The sequence below is a fragment of the Zingiber officinale genome, chromosome 7A, assembly GCF_018446385.1.
Source record: "Zingiber officinale cultivar Zhangliang chromosome 7A, Zo_v1.1, whole genome shotgun sequence".
Lineage (NCBI taxonomy): Eukaryota > Viridiplantae > Streptophyta > Magnoliopsida > Zingiberales > Zingiberaceae > Zingiber > Zingiber officinale.
Window position 1 is genome coordinate 5,991,993 of NC_055998.1, and position 18,495 is coordinate 6,010,487.

Here is an 18,495-nt window from a genome sequence, read left to right on the forward strand (position 1 = left end):
ACGCTGACACCGTCGCACGCGAGGAAGAGAAGGAGAAAAGATTTCGGGAGAAAAGAAATAACCTAATCCCTCTTAACTTATCCTTTTATAACCTAGGGTTATTTTAAATAGGTTCAATTACTGCTTAACATAATTTCGCGCCTTACTCTTTCACGAAATACCGGCGGAACACTTGGTCAACCCGGTTTGCTTAAGGTTTGGCTTAACCCGAGGTCCACGGTTCAAACTTCGGCTTGGACATTTTTTGTCAAAACTTCTTTCGTTTAGTAAAAATACCAAACGACCTCCAAAAATTACGTCAAAATACTCTAAAAATTTCTAAAAATCTCTAGAATATTTCTATAGCATTTCTAAGTATTAATAAGGACTTTTAGAACTTGAAATAGGGAAAATTGGGTCATTACACATAGCCTCAACTTCCTTTCATGCCAAGGCATGAATGAGGGTTTCCTTCATTCTTCCCCTTTCCTAGAGGGCAAACTCCCTCTTTAGGTAATGAAAGTCTAACTTAAATCCTACATTCTCCCCTATTGGCACACATAAAAAAAAACTCTCCCCCTGAAGAGTTACTCATCATTGTTCATAACTTCACTTGGTGTTCATAACACCACAATGAAGGTCTCATACCCTTCATTATCTCTAATGTTCACCCTTGAACATTAACCAATCCAACAATGAAGGTCTCATACCTTTCATTATCTTCAATACTCACCCTTGAGCATTAAATCTCTTCACAAACACAATGAAGGTCTCATACCCTTCATTGTATCCAATACTCATTCATGAACATTTTTTAAGCGAAGGATATACCACCTTCCATGGTTTTAGAAAATAATTTTCATGTCTTTAGCGAGTGACTCCCTCTAAAGACATGCTCCAAACTTCTGTCATTGCACCAACAATGACTTAGAATCCCTAAACCTTTAAGAAATCCAAAATTAAAAGTTTTAAGGTTTAAGTATCAATATTTGAATGCAAACCTCAACCTAAACTTCAACTTAGTCTTCCTTAACCAATCCATCCTTGTTTTCATCATGAAACCCCCCCCCCCCCCCCCCCCTCTCCCTCTAAATGTGTACAAATATGTTTCAAGGAGTTAGAAATGGTTTCCTAGACTAAAAATGGTTTAAAGTGCTGAAATCAGACATATACAGTTAAAATCAGCCTTCTCAATCGATTGGGGTTAGATCTCAATCGATTGACACCATTTCAATAGATCCACTGATTGATTCTGCGAGCTTCTGTTCACAGAATTTGACCTTGAATCGATCGGCTGATCGATCTAGCCAAGGTCAATCGATCGGTTGATCGATTCAACAAGATTCTACTCGCGACAAATGCATTCTCAATCGATCGGCTGATCGATTGAGACCCTCCGATCGATTGGCTGATCAATTGGATTTTTGATTTCCTGAAATCCAATTTCAGTGAAATTCAGAAATGCCATAAAAATTCTACAAGGGTCTAAAAATCATGAAAATTCATATAGACATTACTTAGGGTATATATTATCATGAAAAAATAGTTTTCTATGAAAATAGTTCCAATTTTTAAAGATTGACATAAACTTGAAAACTTGCAAAAACTTCAATGTTTCTTCCAAGTTTGTGTCTAACTTTTCAATGATGATTGCTATCAAAAGATAGCCTTCACCAAGGTTTTCCAAAGTATATGTAAAATCATTTTCAAAACTAATTTCCAACCATGTTTTTAGGCTTAATGCACATGACTTGTACATTAACTTTCCCAATGATTGAAGTACACCTAACTATGTGTTTTGATGAACCTAAAACTCAAAAAGAATGTACTAAATCAACATCTTGAGTTTTGTTCATCATCCTAACATCTCACTTGTATCTAATGTGTACTAGTACACATATAAGTCACCTTATGGTTCTTTGTGAGATGTAAAATTTGATTTTACCCTAAACTAGGGATCATGCACATCTATCTAGGCATTTTAATTTATGAGCATCCACCTAGGGTGTTACTTGTTAATAAATGTCATTTGTCCTTAATTGCAAGGAAATTAAACTAATGCATGATGATTTATGGTACACATCAAAATGAATAATTTTTTAAAAAAAAAGTTACTATAACTACATGATGTATGTATGATATGACATGATATTTTTATATTTTTCATAATAACGCATGAATGTAAAATATGATATCATGGCATATGATGGGCAAACAATCTGTTGGTGTGAGAAGCATCCGACGATCGAACCTGAGTTTTGATAATGGCAAAGGATTCAAAGTTAAGGTGTGTGGTAATCTAACAGTCTGAATGAGATTGCAGGAAAGTCCTAACTGTGGTTAGGCAGGTGAAAACCCTAGGGGGTGGTAACCCTAGGTCCTAGGGGGTGGTAACCCTAGGTCCTAGGGGGTGGTAACCCTAGGTGGAGAAAAGTCCTAGCTGCGGTTAGGCAAAGGGAAAACCCTAGGGGGCGGTAACCCTAGGTCATAGGGGGTGGTAACCCTATGCGGAAAGTCTTGGTGGGTCGAGTGCTTCAGGCAAAAGTCCTAGGGGGAGGTAACCCTAGGTGGAAAGTCCTGGTGTCGCGAACCAGGTGAAAGACTGGACCAGCCGGGAAGCGGAAGTCCAGTAGAAAGTCCGGAAGCATCGAGCACCAAGCAAAAGTCCAGTCGATCTCGAGGATCGCACTGGGAACAGGTAAATCTCCTGAGTGGAGTAGATGAGGGCGCGCTCCCCGTAGAGGGAACAGTAGGCGTCGGGTCGACCTAGGATTTCCGGTTGGAAATCCGAAGTCAGACCCGGACAGTCTGGAGACTGTCAAACTTTTATATTCATACTATTATTGTGTACTAACTTTGTGTTGTAGGTATTTTGGGACTAACATGTTTGCAGGTACTGAAAACACAAAGTACACCTCGGATGAACAGTGTCCGAGGCGCCTCGGGTGCAAAGCGGGGAGCTGGCTGCGAAGCACTCTGAAGGTGCCTTGAATGAGTCATAAGGCGGCTTGAACCAGTTGCTTAAGGCGCCTTAAATGAGGCATAAGGCGCCTTGAAATAGATAAATGCGACCTGGCTCGATGTAATCCATGCGGCTGACTCGGCTCGTTCAAGGCGCCTTGGATGGGCTTTAGGGCGCCTTGAGGACTGTTTAAAAAGGGGTTTCGAGCAGCACCTTCATCAATGAAGTACCAATCGATCCATCTACAACGTGCTGCTAATGAGAGGCTCCAGCTAAGCTGCGACAAGTTTCCGACAACCCGACGCTCCGATTTCTGTAAATTTTGTTGTCGGTATTGCTTAGATTTTTTGTACTCATTTCATACTTGTACTATTGATGATATTATAGTTGTTGCCCACGGAAAGCGATCAAGGATCGCGGGCCTTCAAGTAGGAGTCAAGATAGGCTCCGAACGAAGTAACCTCTCATGTTCTTTCTGTGTGTTTGTGCATTCTTATTTCCGCTGCTTTATTACTCGTGTTTTACGAGTCCGAAAAGAATGAAAAAACCACGAGCGTTATTCATCCCCCCCTCTAGCGCTTCTCGATCCAACACAATCATGACAAATTAGCATAAATAAAATATACTTAGATTACCTATCTAAGTATCCTTAAACCTTAGCTAACTTAAAATTAAATCCTACATTACCCACTTTTTCTTAAAAAAATGTCAAACTCCCAATTTTGACATTTCTTTTGCTTTTCTTAATTTGTGCCAATTTAAATTAAGCATAATTCCTCAAGGTTTGACACACTTTACTCTTTCAAAGAGTAATCATTTTAAATTAAGGCCTAACTTGCCCTTAACTTCCTAAGAAAATACCAAAAACTCAACTTGACATTTCTTATCCTTTTTTCAAGTGTGCCAATTTAAATTAAGTCCAATTCCTCAAATTTTAGCACATTTTACTTTTCCAAAGAGTAAACAATTAATCCTTTACATTTTCAAAGGTTAACAAAAACCTTGAAAAGACCTTCAAGTGTCAACTTTATTAAAGTTGGGTTAACCACCCTTCTAAATAGAGTTGACACTCTCTAACACATCTAGGGAGTGGAGAAAATGCTCCTAGGAACCCAAAACCTATTTGTGCTCCTTGGATGCTCTAGGTATTCACTAGGGATGACTTCTCTAGATACATTCCTAGTGACCTTGTTAGGCTTCTTAGAGGCCTTGATCACTTTCTCTAGGTCAACTATAAGGATAGCTTCCCTTGCGACCTTCTTAATGACTTTGTTAGTCTTCTTAGAAGTCTTAGTCACTTTTGTCTTTGCAAAAACACTTCTAGGGATAGCTTCCCTTGTGTTTTTGACTTGACCACTAGACCTAGGGTTGGTTCTATAGCTATGTGGAACCCTATGATAAGAAGGAACATCCTTCTTGGCTTGAGGTTTGCATCCCAAACTCCTCCTACCATTGGATGGTTCTTGTCTAACTCTCCCTAACCATAGATTATGCTCATTTTGACACTTAAGAATATTTTCTATTTTCTTTAGGGTCTTTTCCATTTTATCAAATCTTGACCTCAAAACTTGATTTTCTCTCCATAAATCCCTAGATTTTGGTTTGTCATTAAATCTTTGACCATTTCTATTTTTGGGCTTGTATCTATTATCCTTAGTGTTCTTGCCCAAGTAGTTATCTACCTTCCTAACCTTAGGTGAGGTAGTTTTAGCATAAAGAGCTACATATTTTTTCTTAATACTATCATGCTTTCTATTTCTATGGTAAATGTCATTAAAATGATATAAACAAGAATTAGCATGCTCTTTACCATTTTAAAGAGGAATTGCATCAATAAATGTTACCTTGGGTTTGCTCTTAAGAGCTCCCCCTTGACTTGTGATTCCTCTTTTGGGCTTAACCTGTTGGAACTCCAAGGTTGTTTTGGTGTGATCAACAAGTTAAGTTAGGTCCTGTGTGTTTCTAACCTTGTATCTAAGTGTGAAGGAGCTTAGGAGCACAGGTTGTCGAGCGAAAGATGCAGTTACCGAGAAGGACGGCACGCGGTGCGTCTGAGGTACGAGGCGCTGCGGAAGAGTACACTGGCGGACGAGAAGAAAGCGTACGGTGGTTTCGAGGGATGAAAGCCGGAGCGAAAGATTGCTCGGGGAGCAAGAGACGTAGCTAGCAAGAAGGTCGGCACGGGGTGCGACCGAGGGACGAGGACTACGGATGAGTACGCTGGCGGATGAGAAGGAAGCACGCAGCGATTTCGAGGGACGAGAAGCCGGAGCAGAAGCCTGCTCGAGAAGACCGGAACTTGGGTTCAGGTGAGCCCTTTTCCAGATGGTCAAGATCACCCAAGCGAGCGGAGCCGGAGCAGAAGGACCCAGACCGAGGCAAGCTGAACCGGAGCAGAGGGCTTGGACAAAAAGTCAACTAGAGTTGACTTAGGGGTCTGAGCGCCCGGATTCATTCCGGGCGCCTGGACATCCGGGCGCTCGGATTCATTCCGGGCGCCCGGAACCATTCCAAGCGCTGGAAGTCAATATTTAACTGGATCGCCTTTGACGCGATCTAAACGTTGGGGGATAAAGTTTTATTCCCCCCAGGCGCCCGGAACCCTTCTAGCGCCCCGATTAAGGCTATAAATATTGTCTTGGTCCAAAAGCTTTTCAACAACTCAAAGCAATTCATTTCCAACACTTGTACGCTTCAGTTTTATATTAAGCTTCCTTGTTTTGCGCTTTCACTGCTGTAAGAGGATTCTCCGCATGAAGGAGATACTAGTGCGACATTCCTTGGATCAACAACCTTCTTGGTTGTAACCAAGTCAAATCCGGTGCCTCGTTTTCCTAATTTACTTTCTGCTAACTTTAATTTACAAGTGTTAGTTTAATAGTTCGATAAGGGTTTTTTTTTTATTTTACAGAGCTATTCAAACCCCTCCCCCCTTCTAACCGACCGCAACGGTCCTACATAACCGACTTCTTCCCCTTTGGACATTAGCTCCGGTAATGTCCTTTTTGATTATACAAGAAGCACACTATGTGCTTCTTGCTCTTCTTTGTTGTGGGGGTGGTCTCCTTGGGCTTCTCCTTTCCCTTTGGTGTCACTTGGTCCTTTTTCTTGGCCAATTTGGGGTACTTGCTCTTATAATGTCCATGTTCCCTACACTCAAAACATATAAAATATTTTTTATTTTTACTTGAGCTAATTATACCTTCATAGGTAGGGATGCCACTTAATTCTCCATTTGATTTTGCTTGTGTTGTGGAGGTTGCCCCATCATCTTCTTCTCTTGACCCGGAAGTAGAAGCTTCTCCTTCTTCTTGATCCGGTGTCAACAAAAGTCGCTCCCCCTCAATCCTCAAGGTGGAGGCCTCTTCATCTTCATCCTCTACATGGAACAAAGAGTATGCTCCCTCTTTGCCCTTCTCGTTGCACTCCGTTGAGGATGAAGCTTCTTCTTCTTCCAATGTTGAGCATCTCTCAACCTCGGTGTCCTCCTCCTTTTGGTCTTGCTCCAATGTGTTGCTCTCTTTGGATTTCTCTTGGTTTGTTGTAGTGGAGGGTTCTTCATGAAGCTTGGCCAATTTACTCCACAATTTTTTTGCATCTTCAAATTCTCCAATTTTGCATAGAATTATGCTTGGCAATAAACTAAATAATAATTTAGTTACCTTGTCATTCACCTCGCACCTTTGGATTTTCTCTTGACTCCATTCTCTTTTCTTGAGGATCTTGCTTTTTGAATTCTTTAGCACTTGGAAGCCTTCCATTAGAGCAAACCATTGCTCAATCTCTATTATAAGGAAATTTTCGATTCTTGATTTTCAAGAATCGAAGTTTGTTGATATGAATGGTGGAGGCACCCTTGTGTCAAATCCGAGTCCATCTCGGAATTCCATCTTGAAGTTGAGCTCTTGATAAATTCTTTGACTTGATGAATTTTTCTCCAAATTCTTCACCCTCTAGTCTTTTTGCCCCTTCCGGCGATGATTCCGGTAAAGAGCAACCTCGCTCTGATACCACTTGTTAGGATCGATTTGTTGCTAGAGGGGGGGTGAATAGCTCGTTACGCTCGATTGCTTGCTTCGTTGTTGTTGATAGATAGTGGAATAAGAACACGAAGCTCTCAACAATGCTAACACGAGGATTTACTTGATATCCACCTCAAGAAGAGGTGACTAATCCAATGATCCACACATGACATGCTCACTCCATTATGAAAACGCTCTTTTATGGTAACTACCGAAGGCGGAGAAGCCTTGTACAAACTCACAATACAACAAGAAGAAAAGACAAGCTTATACAATTCAAATCTTACAAGATTTACAAAATCCTAGCTTGCTTCTTCTTTCTTGAATACACCTCTTGACTTGCTTGGAAGTGCACCAACACTTTTCTCTAAGCCTCCAAGATCTAGTGTGTGCCTGTGTGCTCTGTGGAGAAAGTCGCTGAGAGATCGTCGTTTTTTGCATTGGAGAAGAAGCACACGAAGAAGATGTTCACCAACGGCTATAACATGCGCAGCGGTCGGATCCCAATCGATTGAATGACTCTCAATCGATTATGAAGGCTTTGAATCGATTGACTGATCGATTTAGAGTGTCTCTGTGCTATCTGGAAAACACATGAATTGATCGCCTGATCGATTCAAACTATTGCACGATTTTCAGCTCCCCAATCGATCGGCTAATCGATTGGCAGCTTTCAATCGATCAACTGATCGATTCAAAAACTCATTATTTGCTCAGAAACTCTCTCAATCAATTGATCATCGATTGGGGAAGTTTTGATTGATTACCCAATCAATCAAAATAGTTTCTGCACCAAATCGTGTCAATCAATCGATTGGATGATCGATTGACCCCCCCCCCCCCCAATCGATTGGCAAGCAGCAAAATGTGTAAAGCTTGAAATGAGCTTCGTTTCGCATTCAAGATCACCCCATTCCGATATCCAAGTCAAAAGTTATGGATTTCAGAAGTTTACTATGTCCGAACTTCCTAGTTCCATGCCAACTCCCTATTGGACTTACGACCGCTAAGTGTTCGGTCAACTTTTGACGCATCTAGACTTACTCTTTGCCAACTTCTCGTTGGATCACCAAAGGCGGTCCTCCTTGACCCACTTAGATTTATCGTCTCGTGTCAAGTGTCTAGTCCTCCATGACCCACTTGGACTTCCTTCGACCAGATGTCCGGTCCCCTTGACCCATCTAGATTTCCTTGTGCCAAGTATCCAGTCAATCCTTTGACCTACTTGGACTTCTCAATACCAGGTGTCCGATCAATCTTGATCCACCTGGATTTCCACGAGGCTGGCTTCACTCACTAGGTCTTTTTATCTATCTAGCTTCACTCACTAGGAGTTTCCATCTGCTTGGCTTCACTCACCATGACTTTCACCTAGCTTCACTCACTAGGGTTTTCACCTGACTTCACTCACCAGGATTTTTTCATTGCCCGGGTTCACTCACCGGGACTTTCACCTACCTAACCTCCAGTTAGGACTTTCCCATTCAAGTATCTGGTCAACCCTTTTACCTACTTGACTCTTCTTCACATCTAACTGATCAACCTGTTAGTTGCTACTCGGAAAACCTAGAGGTTCCACTGTATAAAAATTTTGTACAAAGGTCTGAACTTTTTCCTAGCTACCATGTGTTCTTTTAAATTAAATTTTGGATCACCTGCGGAACTTAATGTTGGTGCAACATCCCTCAGGTCAAGGTTGACCTGGGTGACCAAGCTGAGTCTTGGTTTGAGTTTAGATGTTTGACAATAAGAAATTGATTGAAGAAGAGTCAAGTAGGTCAAGGTTGACCGGATACTTGACAGGGAAGTTCTGGTGAGTGAAGCCAGGCAGAAGGAAAACCCTAGTGAGTGAAGCTAGGTGAAAGTCCTGGTGAGTGAAGGAAAATCCTAGTGAGTGAAACTAGGTGAAAGTCCTGGTGAGTGAAACCAGGTGAAAATCCTAGTGAGTGAAGCTAGGTGAAAGTCCTGGTGAGTGAAACCAGATGGAAAATCCTAGTGAGTGAAACTAGGTGAAAGTCCTGGTGAGTGAAACCAGGTGAAAATCCTAGTGAGTGAAGCTAGGTGAAAGTCCTGGTGAGTGAAACCAGGTGAAAACCCTAGTGAGTGAAGCTAGGTGAAAGTCCTGGTGAGTGAAGCCAGGCAGAAGGAAAATCCTGGTGAGTGAAGCCAGGTGAAAGCCCTAGTGAGTGAAGCTAGGCAGATGGAAAACCCTAGTGAGTGAAGCTAGGTGAAAGTCCTGGTGAGTGAAGCAGGCAAGGGAAAATCCAGATGGATCAAGGATGATCGGACATCTGGTGTTGGGAAGTCCAAGTAGGTCAAAGGATTGACTGAATACTTGGCACGAGGAAATACAGATAGGTCAAAGGGATTGACCAGACATCTGATGGAAGTCCAAGTAGGTCAAGGGAGTGACCAGATACTTGACATGAATAGAAAAGTCTAAGTGGGTCAAAGGGATTGACCAGACACTTGGTGGGAAGTCCTAGCAGGTCAAAGGAGTGACCAGATGCTAGGCATGATGTACCAACAGGTCAAGGTTGACCGGATGTTGGTTTGAGAGGCTTGGAACTTGGTTTTGGGCAAAAACCAAGTGTTGGATCGATCAGTGGATCGATCCATGAGCTGGATCGATCAGTGGATCGATCCAGGCTTCTCCTAAGCGAACAGAGAGCCTCTGGATCGATCCGTGGATCGATCCAGATGTTCCAATCGATCAGTGGATCGATTGGGACGCGGCTGCTTTGCGCGATAAGCGCTGGATCGATCCGTGGATCGATCCAGGCGTTTTTCCAGAGCACAGAGGCGCTCTGGATCGATCCGTGGATCGATCCAAAGCCTCCCCGATCGATTGGGAATATTCGAATCGATCGGGATCCGACCGTTGGCGTCGATAAAGGCCGCAGGCGTTCATTTCCTTCGACATCTTCACTGTTTCATCTCAGATCTTCGCCAGCTCCTCCACAGCACTCTCAAAGCTCATGATCGCCAGTTCTTGAAGGTTCTTGGAAGCTCTCCGAGTCAAGAGGCGGATCAAAGGCAAGAAGAGAAGCTAGGGTTAGGGTTTTCTGCATTCATTGTAAGCTTTGTTCTTGTATTTTGTTTCCCTTTCCTTCTTCTTGTACCGAGAGTCTTGTAGGGCTTCTCCGCCCTCGGTAGTTACCGAAAAGGAGTGTTTCATAGTGGAGGGTGCGTGCGTGGTGTGGATCCTTGGATTAGTCACCTCCTTTGGAGGTGGATACCAAGTAAAATCCTAGTGTTAGCGTGGTTGTATTTGTTTCTGTATTTTCCGCTGCATATTCTTGAAGAAACAATCAATGCCAAGCAACGCCGAGCAACGCCGAGCAACGCCAAGCACCGAGCGAACGCGACGAGCTATTCACCCCCCCTCTAGCTACTTTTGGTCCTAACACTTAACACGTTTGATCCAAAACTTAATCTATTTGTTCTTTTAAGTTTTGACTTGGATCTCCTGTGGAACTTAACACGTTTGATCCAAATCACCTAAGTTATTAATTCCATTAAATATTAATTCCCAAAATTGGTTCCCAGTACTGACGTGGCGAGGCACATGACCTTCTTGGATATGGGAGCAACCACCACCGACTAGACAAAACCTTTTAAGGAAAGCTAATATTTAATTTCCTAAAATAACTTTAGGTCAACCGAAAAGAACAATCAAATCACAAGGAAAAGAAAAAACAAAAGAACACTATATCGAAAATAAATTCGAAACACTAGAATCGTATGCCTCTTGTATTTAGTATTATTTCCAAAAATAACTAGTATGATGCGGAAAGAAAAATTACTAGTTATACCTTTTAGAAAGACCTCTTGATCTTCTACCGTATTCCTCTTCTAACCTCGGACGTTGTGTGGGCAACGATCTTCCGAGATGAGAACCACCTAGGCACCTTCTTTCTTCTTCCTTCAAGTTTCGGCCAAGCACAAGAACTTCCAAAGGATGAAGAATTTTCCACCAACCAAGCTCCAAGGGATGCATGCTTTCTCTCCTTCTTCTCCTTCCTTGATCCGGCCACATCCTCCAAGCTCCAAGAGATGATAGATTTCGGCCACAACAAGAGGAGAGAAGAGAAAGGGAAGGGCCGGCCACCACACCAAGGAAAAGAGGGAGAAAATAGAATAGAGTCCTTAGCCTTGAAGCCACCTCTACTCCCTCTTTTATAATCCTTGGTCTTGGCAAATAAGGAAAAATTAATAAAAACTTCCTTAATTCTTTTGCCATTGAAAAGGAAAATTTATTTAATTAAAAATAATTTTTCTTTTCAATTTGTAATGGCCGACCACCACATAAATTCTCCAAGCAAATAAAATTTTAAACAAAAATTAAAACTTCCTTATTTGCTTCCGGAAATTTATAAAAAATTTGTCCAATAATTTTTATCCCTTCATGATTGGTTTATAAAAAGGAAATTTAATAAATTAAAATCTTTCTTTTAAACATGTGGATAAAAAGAAAGTTATCTCTATAAATTAAAAAAACTCTTTTAATCTACAAATAAGGAAAGATATCAAATCTTTTCTTAATCTTTTGTAGAAACTTATAAAAGATGATATTTAATTTTAAACTCTCTTTTAAATCATGAACATGGTTAAAAAGGAAAGTTTTCTTAAAATTTAAAATCCTCCTTTAATCAACAAATAAGGAAAGATTTCAAATTTTAAACTCTCTTTTAAACATGTAGATGATTTACAAATTAGGAAAGTTTTTACCAAAAATTAAAACCATCCTTTTAAACTACAAATAAGGAAAGAGATTAATCTCTTCTCTTAATCTTTTGTAGAAAGCTATAAAAGGAAATTTTTAATTTTTAAACTCTCTTTTAAAATCATGATATCCACATAAGAAATAATTTTAATAAAAATCCTTTTTAATATTATAGTGGCCGGCCACCTAAGCTTGGGACCCAAGCTTTGGCCGACCACCTACATGGCTCATCCACTTGGTCTTGGCCGGCCCTAGCTTGGGTTCCAAGCTAGCTTGGCCGGCCCCATTGAATGGGTAAGAAGGTGGGTATGCGGTGGGTATAAATCTCTATATACTAGAGGCTACGATAGGGACCGAGAGGAGGAATTGATTTTGGTCTCCCGATAAAATTAAGCATCCCGTGCTCGCCCCGAACACACAACTTAATTTTATCAATAATAATTCATTCCACTAGAGAACTATTATTGAACTACCGCACCAATCCCAAATTACATTTTGGGCTCCTTCTTATCATGAGTGTGTTAGTCTCCTTGTGTTTAAGATAACAAATGTCCACTAATTAAGTAAGTTACTGACAACTCACTTAATTAATAGCTAGCTCCAAGAGTAGTACCACTCAACTTCATCGTCATGTCGGACTAAGTCCACCTGCAGGGTTTAACATGACAATCCTTATGAGCTCCTCTTGGGGACATTCTCAACCTAGATTACTAGGACACAGTTTCCTTCTATAATCAACAACACACACTATAAGCGATATCATTTCCCAACTTATCGGGCTTATTGATTCATCGAACTAAATCTCACACATTGATAAATTAAAGAAATAAATATCAAATATATGTGCTTGTTATTATATTAGGATTAGGAGCACACACTTCCATAATAACTGAGGTCTTTGTTCCTTTATAAAGTTAGTATAAAAGAAACGACCTCTAATGATCCTACTCAATACACTCTTAGTGTACTAGAGTAATTATATAGTTAAGATAAACTAACACCTAATTACACTACGACCTTCCAATGGTTTGTTCCTTTCCATCATGGTCGTGAGCTACTGTTTATAATTTATAAGGTACTGATAACATGATCTTCTGTGTGTGACACCACACACTATGTTATCTAGAATATAAATTAATTGAACAACTACATTTATCACAAATGTAGACATTTGACCAATGTGATTCTTATTTCTAGATAAATGTTTTATACCAAAAGCTAGGCTTTTAGTATACATTCTAACACAACCTTGACTAGAGGGGAATTATATTAACAATCTCCCTAAATGGATGATTGCATCTGGAATCTCCATGTATTGTCAAACATCGAAACCCAAATATCAAGACTAAAGCTTGAGCTAACTCAAGTTTAGTCAACCAGGTCAACCTTGACCTAGGGATATTGCACCAACATTATCTTATATCCATGACTTGTAAGATTAAATTATAAATTGACATACATGCTAGTCTCAACACATTACTATTATTCTTGCATATTAGTATTTGACTAGGAATATATATATATATATATATATATATATATATATATATATATATCAATTCAATCAACTGATATGTTGTAAATTAGAACTTATTTGTGCAATCGACCTCTAGGATTTCGATGTTTAACAATATACTTAAGTTTGGTTAGTTTGACCAAGGGTTGATCCAAACTGGACTTGATGTTTGGAAGAGAGAAGTCTAGTTAGGACTAGATGACTAGTAAAGGTAAGTCCAAACTAAAGGATAGGCAGGTGAGAAGTCTACTGAGTGACTAATTCTAATTGAAGGTTAGGCAAAGTGGAAGTTCTAGTGAGTGAAACCAAACCCTAGTGAGTGAAACTAGGTGGTGGAAGTCCTGGTGAGTGAAGCTGAGCCCTAGTGAGTGAAGCTAGGTGGTGGAAGTCTTGGTGAGTGAAGCGAGACCCTAATGAGTGAAGCTAGGTGGTGAAAGTCCTGGTGAGTGAAGTCGGACCCTAATGAGTGAAGTTAGGTAGTGGAAGTCCTGGTGAGTGAAGCCGGACCCTAGTGAGTGAAGCTAGGTGGTGGAAGTCCTGGTGAGTGAAGTCAGGCAATGGAAGTCCTAGTGAGTGAAGTTGGGTAGCCCTAAAGGAGGTAACCCTAGGTTATATGTGACTAACTGGTTTCCGGTCGATCGCGCACGGTCTACCGGACCAACAAATCTTGGAATCTATTAACACTGTCTTACTTTACTATTTTATCATTATGCTAACTCAGTGTTGCAGGAAAATCCAGCTAGGTCAACGGGCCAATCGGATAGCTAGCTAGCATGAAGTCCAGATAGGTCGACGAGCTGATCGGATGTCTAGCAAGACGGTAAGTTAAGGTAAGTCATTGGAGGGGAGTGACTTGGCGAGGAACCGTTCCTCGTTTGAGGGAATAATAAGCGGCGATCCAACTTAGATCCATTTTGAAAATCTAAGTTGAGATCTTGACTAGATTCTGGTCTTGAGGAGACAGAATCTAATTACTACTCTACTTGTTATATATTGTGCTAACTTTGTTTTGCAGGGAAGTATATTTTTATTCGCCTCGGATAAATTTTTTCTTGCATGAAAAATGTTTTGATGGAAAAAGTGGTCCGGGAGCCCGAAAGGGATCTGGGGTGCCTAGAGTGGTCCGAGCACTTGGAAGTGGTCCGGGCGCCCGGAATGCCCAAGGCTTATCTGGTCGCCAGCATAGAGCGCTCTAATTAGATGAGCTAACATCAGGATCCGAGCACCCGAAAGGGATCTAGGCGCCCGGAACTGCTTATATAAGCAGTGTTCCACCAAGAGCCAAACACAACTTCTTCTATGACTGCTCTCTTGCGCGCTACTCCAAAGACGCTCCTGCAACGCCGCGAAGCTCCTTTGACAGCCTGCAACTGAGTTTCATTTTCCTTGTTATTAGTATTTTGTTATATATAGTTCTAGTACTAAATTGTATAATACTTTTTGTGAATTATTAGTGATTGCCCAACGAAATCACTCTCACATGCGAGCCTTGGAGTAGGAGTTGATGAAGGCTCCGAACCAAGTAAAATTGGTTTGTTAGCATTGCTTCAATTTTTCTCTTCCGTTGCTTACCAGATATAGTTTACAATTTTTGACGATCGCTATTCACCCTCCCCCCCCAAGCAAACTTTACAATACAACAAGTAATATCAGAGCGGGTATCGCTCTGATTTGGTGCAACCACCAATCAGGCAAAGGGGGTGATTTTTTTTCTTTTCGATTTTAAGTTTTTCAATATAATCCAAATTGGTATAATTACTTCTTTGGAAAATTCTTTTCATAGCAAATTAAACTCAACTGGTGCAACACAAATTTAGTCTTAAATTTTTACTTTTTCTCCCACACTACTAAATCCAAGACTAAGTCTTGGGATTCTCTTCCTTATTTCTTTGTGTACAAGAGTTATGGCCCAAATCAAGGGATTCAGCACCGTCGGTCCTCCCCTATTCAACGGTGACGACTTCCCGTATTGGAAGAAGTGAATGGAGGTCTATTTGAAAACCAACTTCGACCAGTGGTTCAACATCACCAGAGGCTATAAGGCTCTAGTCAATAACACCAAAATTTCGATGGACCCGGAACAATGGAATCCGGAGATGAAGAAGAAAGCCCAAATATATTTCAAAGCTCTCAACACCCTCCAGTGTGGGCTAATGAAGGAGAAATTGAACTACGTCGGCCCATATAAAAATGCAAAAGAACTGTGGGACAAGCTCATCGAACTACACGAGAGAACCAGCGATGCAAAGGTAACCAAACGAGACCTCTACTTGAATAAGTTATTTAATATTAAAATGTAGGAAGGAGAATCTGTAAGTCAACTTCATGCGAGGATAAAGGGCATCCTCAATGGGCTTCACACTATTGGCCACCAAATAGAGAACTACGATCTAATAAGGTACGTCCTAAACGCATTTCCTCGAAATGCACTGTGGGCATCCATCGTGGATGCTTACAAGATTTCGAAGAATCTTTCTAAATTAAAACTTGACGAATTATTTTGTGAACTCAAACTATTTGAGCAGACTAACTCAAAATAGGCCGAGAAAGGAATTGTTCTTTTTGCAGGTTCCTCCAAGGAAAAGTCAAGAACCAAGCCTGAATTTGAAGGTGAGTCTGACCAAGACTCAAAAGATGAAGAATACCTGGTGAACTTGGTAAAAAAAATGTTCACTAGGAGAAAGAAGAACTTCAACAGAAATGACTTGTAGAAGATCAACTCAACTAACGACCCAAAAATGTGACCTGCTTTAGATGCAATAAAAAGGGTTACTACAAGAACGAGTGCTAAAAGCTGAAGAATGACAAAAACAAAACAACCAAGAAGAAAGCACTCAAGGTGATGTGGGACGAATCATTAGATGAATCAAATGCCGAAGATCAGAAGCACCGAAGCTACCTCGTGCTGATGGCTCGCGAATCAGAATCAGAGGATGAATTGGAAGACAGGTCCGAACTCGAATCAAGCCACGAGTCTATACTCGTTTCTGAAGGTTCTGATGAGGTATACTTTAATTTAAGCAAAAAGTTTTTTAAAGTCATCATATGCTTAAATATAAAATTAACTGAAAATGAAAATCAAAATAAAATGCTCCTTGAGGAAAATCAAGACCTCAAGGAACAAATTGAAAATTCTAATCCAAATCAAGTTGTAAAACTTGAGGAGGAAAACTCAACATTAAAAATTGAAATAAACAAACTTAAAGGGATATTATAAAACTTTACAACTAGATCTAAAAACTTGGATTTAATTCTAAAAAAAATCAAAAAGGTGTATACAACAAATCTGGACTTGGATACAAGTCCAGCTCAATAAATAAATTATTTGTCACTTGTAACTCAAAACAAAACACAAACTAAAGCTTGGGTTCCAAAAGCGTGTCTAACCAAGCAAGTAAGAATTAACTGTTGGTGCAATCATGCCCTGGAAGTTTCAATGTGTTGACAATTATTTAAGTTTAGATTAATACGTTGGATCTAACATATATTGGGAGTTTGCAGGAGAAGTTCTTGCAGGTTAGAAGATCGGATGTAAGGCAAGAGAATTCCAAGAAGGTCAAGGACCATATTCTTGGCAAAAGAAGTCCTTGCAGGTCAGAAGATCGGATGTAAGGCAAGAGAAGTCCAAGAAGGTTAAGGACCGGATTCTTGGCAAGAGAAGCCCATGCAGGTCAGAAGGCTGGATGCAAGGCAAGAAAGTCCAGGGGAATAGGCGTTCATCTGGCACGAGGTATTTATTAAAAGAAATATGTGTTAATCCACTTGCTATTAATCAGGAAACCAGCAATCGATTTACCAAGCGATTGAGACGCATGACTGTGAAACAGAGAGTTCCTAGATCGATCAGCCGATACATTGGAAGAAAACCAATCGATCGATCGATCGATTGACCAAGCTTCTGCGTGAAGCACAGAACGCTCCTGGATCGATCAGCCGATCGATTAGAGTAAACCAATTGATCGGCCAATCGATTGGTGAAGCTTCTGCGTGAAGCACAGAACACTCTTGGATCGATCAACCGATCGATTGATGAAGCTTCTGCACGAAGCATAGAATACTCCTGGATCGATCATCCGATCGATTGGAGGTATTCAATCGATTGGCTGATCGATTCACGAAGTTTCTGCATTTCTGCACTAGAGCACAGTGCGTCTAAATCGATATGTTGATCGATTGATGAATTCAATCGATTGAGAATGTTGTCCCAATCGATTGAGAATGTTGTCCCAATCGATTAAGGTTCGAACCAAATGATCTACACCGTTGATCTTGACATGATGGCGCTCAACGGATACTTTTGAATCGATTAGAGACTAACCCAATCGATTTACGACGATGATCATGTGAGAAACAGCTATGTTTGAAGACATTTAAAAAGCTGGTAAAGGGGCAACGAAACATCTCTCCCGCAGAAATACACCGTTCTATTGCTCTCAAGTGTAAAAAGATCTCTCAAGTTCTAAAGATCTCTCAAGTGCTCAAGTTCAAGCTCTCCTTCTTGCCATTGTACTCTACAAAGAAGAAGCTATTCCAAGTTTGTAATCATCCTCTTCTTCTTCCTTGTAGTGGTTTTGAGCTTTTTCCTTTGGAGAGAGAGAGTTGTAAATCTTGTAAGGTTTCTCCACCTTTGATGTAATTCCGAGAAGGAGAAGTTCTATAGTGGAAGAGTAACGGTGGTGTGGATCTTTGGACTAGTCACCTTCTTGAGGAGGTGGATACCAAGTAAATACAAGAGTTAGCATTATCTTCAAGTTTCCCCGCGCAAAGTCAAGTCAAAGAAGAAATCGAAGTGAGTCATTCACCCCCCTAGCTCAACCAGTCCTAACAAGTGGTATCAGAGCAATGTTGCTTTTGAGAATTCATCACCAAGAAAGCACACGTTAAGAGCTACAAGGTGTCATTGAAAGAGGGGCATAATACTTCACGACCACCATTCTATGAAGGCAACAACTTTGCTTATTGGAAGAACCACATGGAGCACTATCTCATGACCGAAATTGATATGTGGTTCTCAATCATGGAGGGATTCACGGCGCCAACCGAGAATGGAAAAATACTTGAATCATCAAGGTGGATCGTTGAACAAAAGATGAAGGCTCAAGCAAATGCTAAGGCGATTGTGACTTTTCAGTGTGGGTTGAACTCGGAGCAACTCAACAAGGTTGGACTATTCAAGAGTGCCGAGGATTTATGGGATAAGCTCATTGAGATAAATGAAGGCACCAAGGATTCAAGAATTGCAAAGAAAGATCTCTTAATAAATCAACTTCAGAATTTCACAATGAAGGAT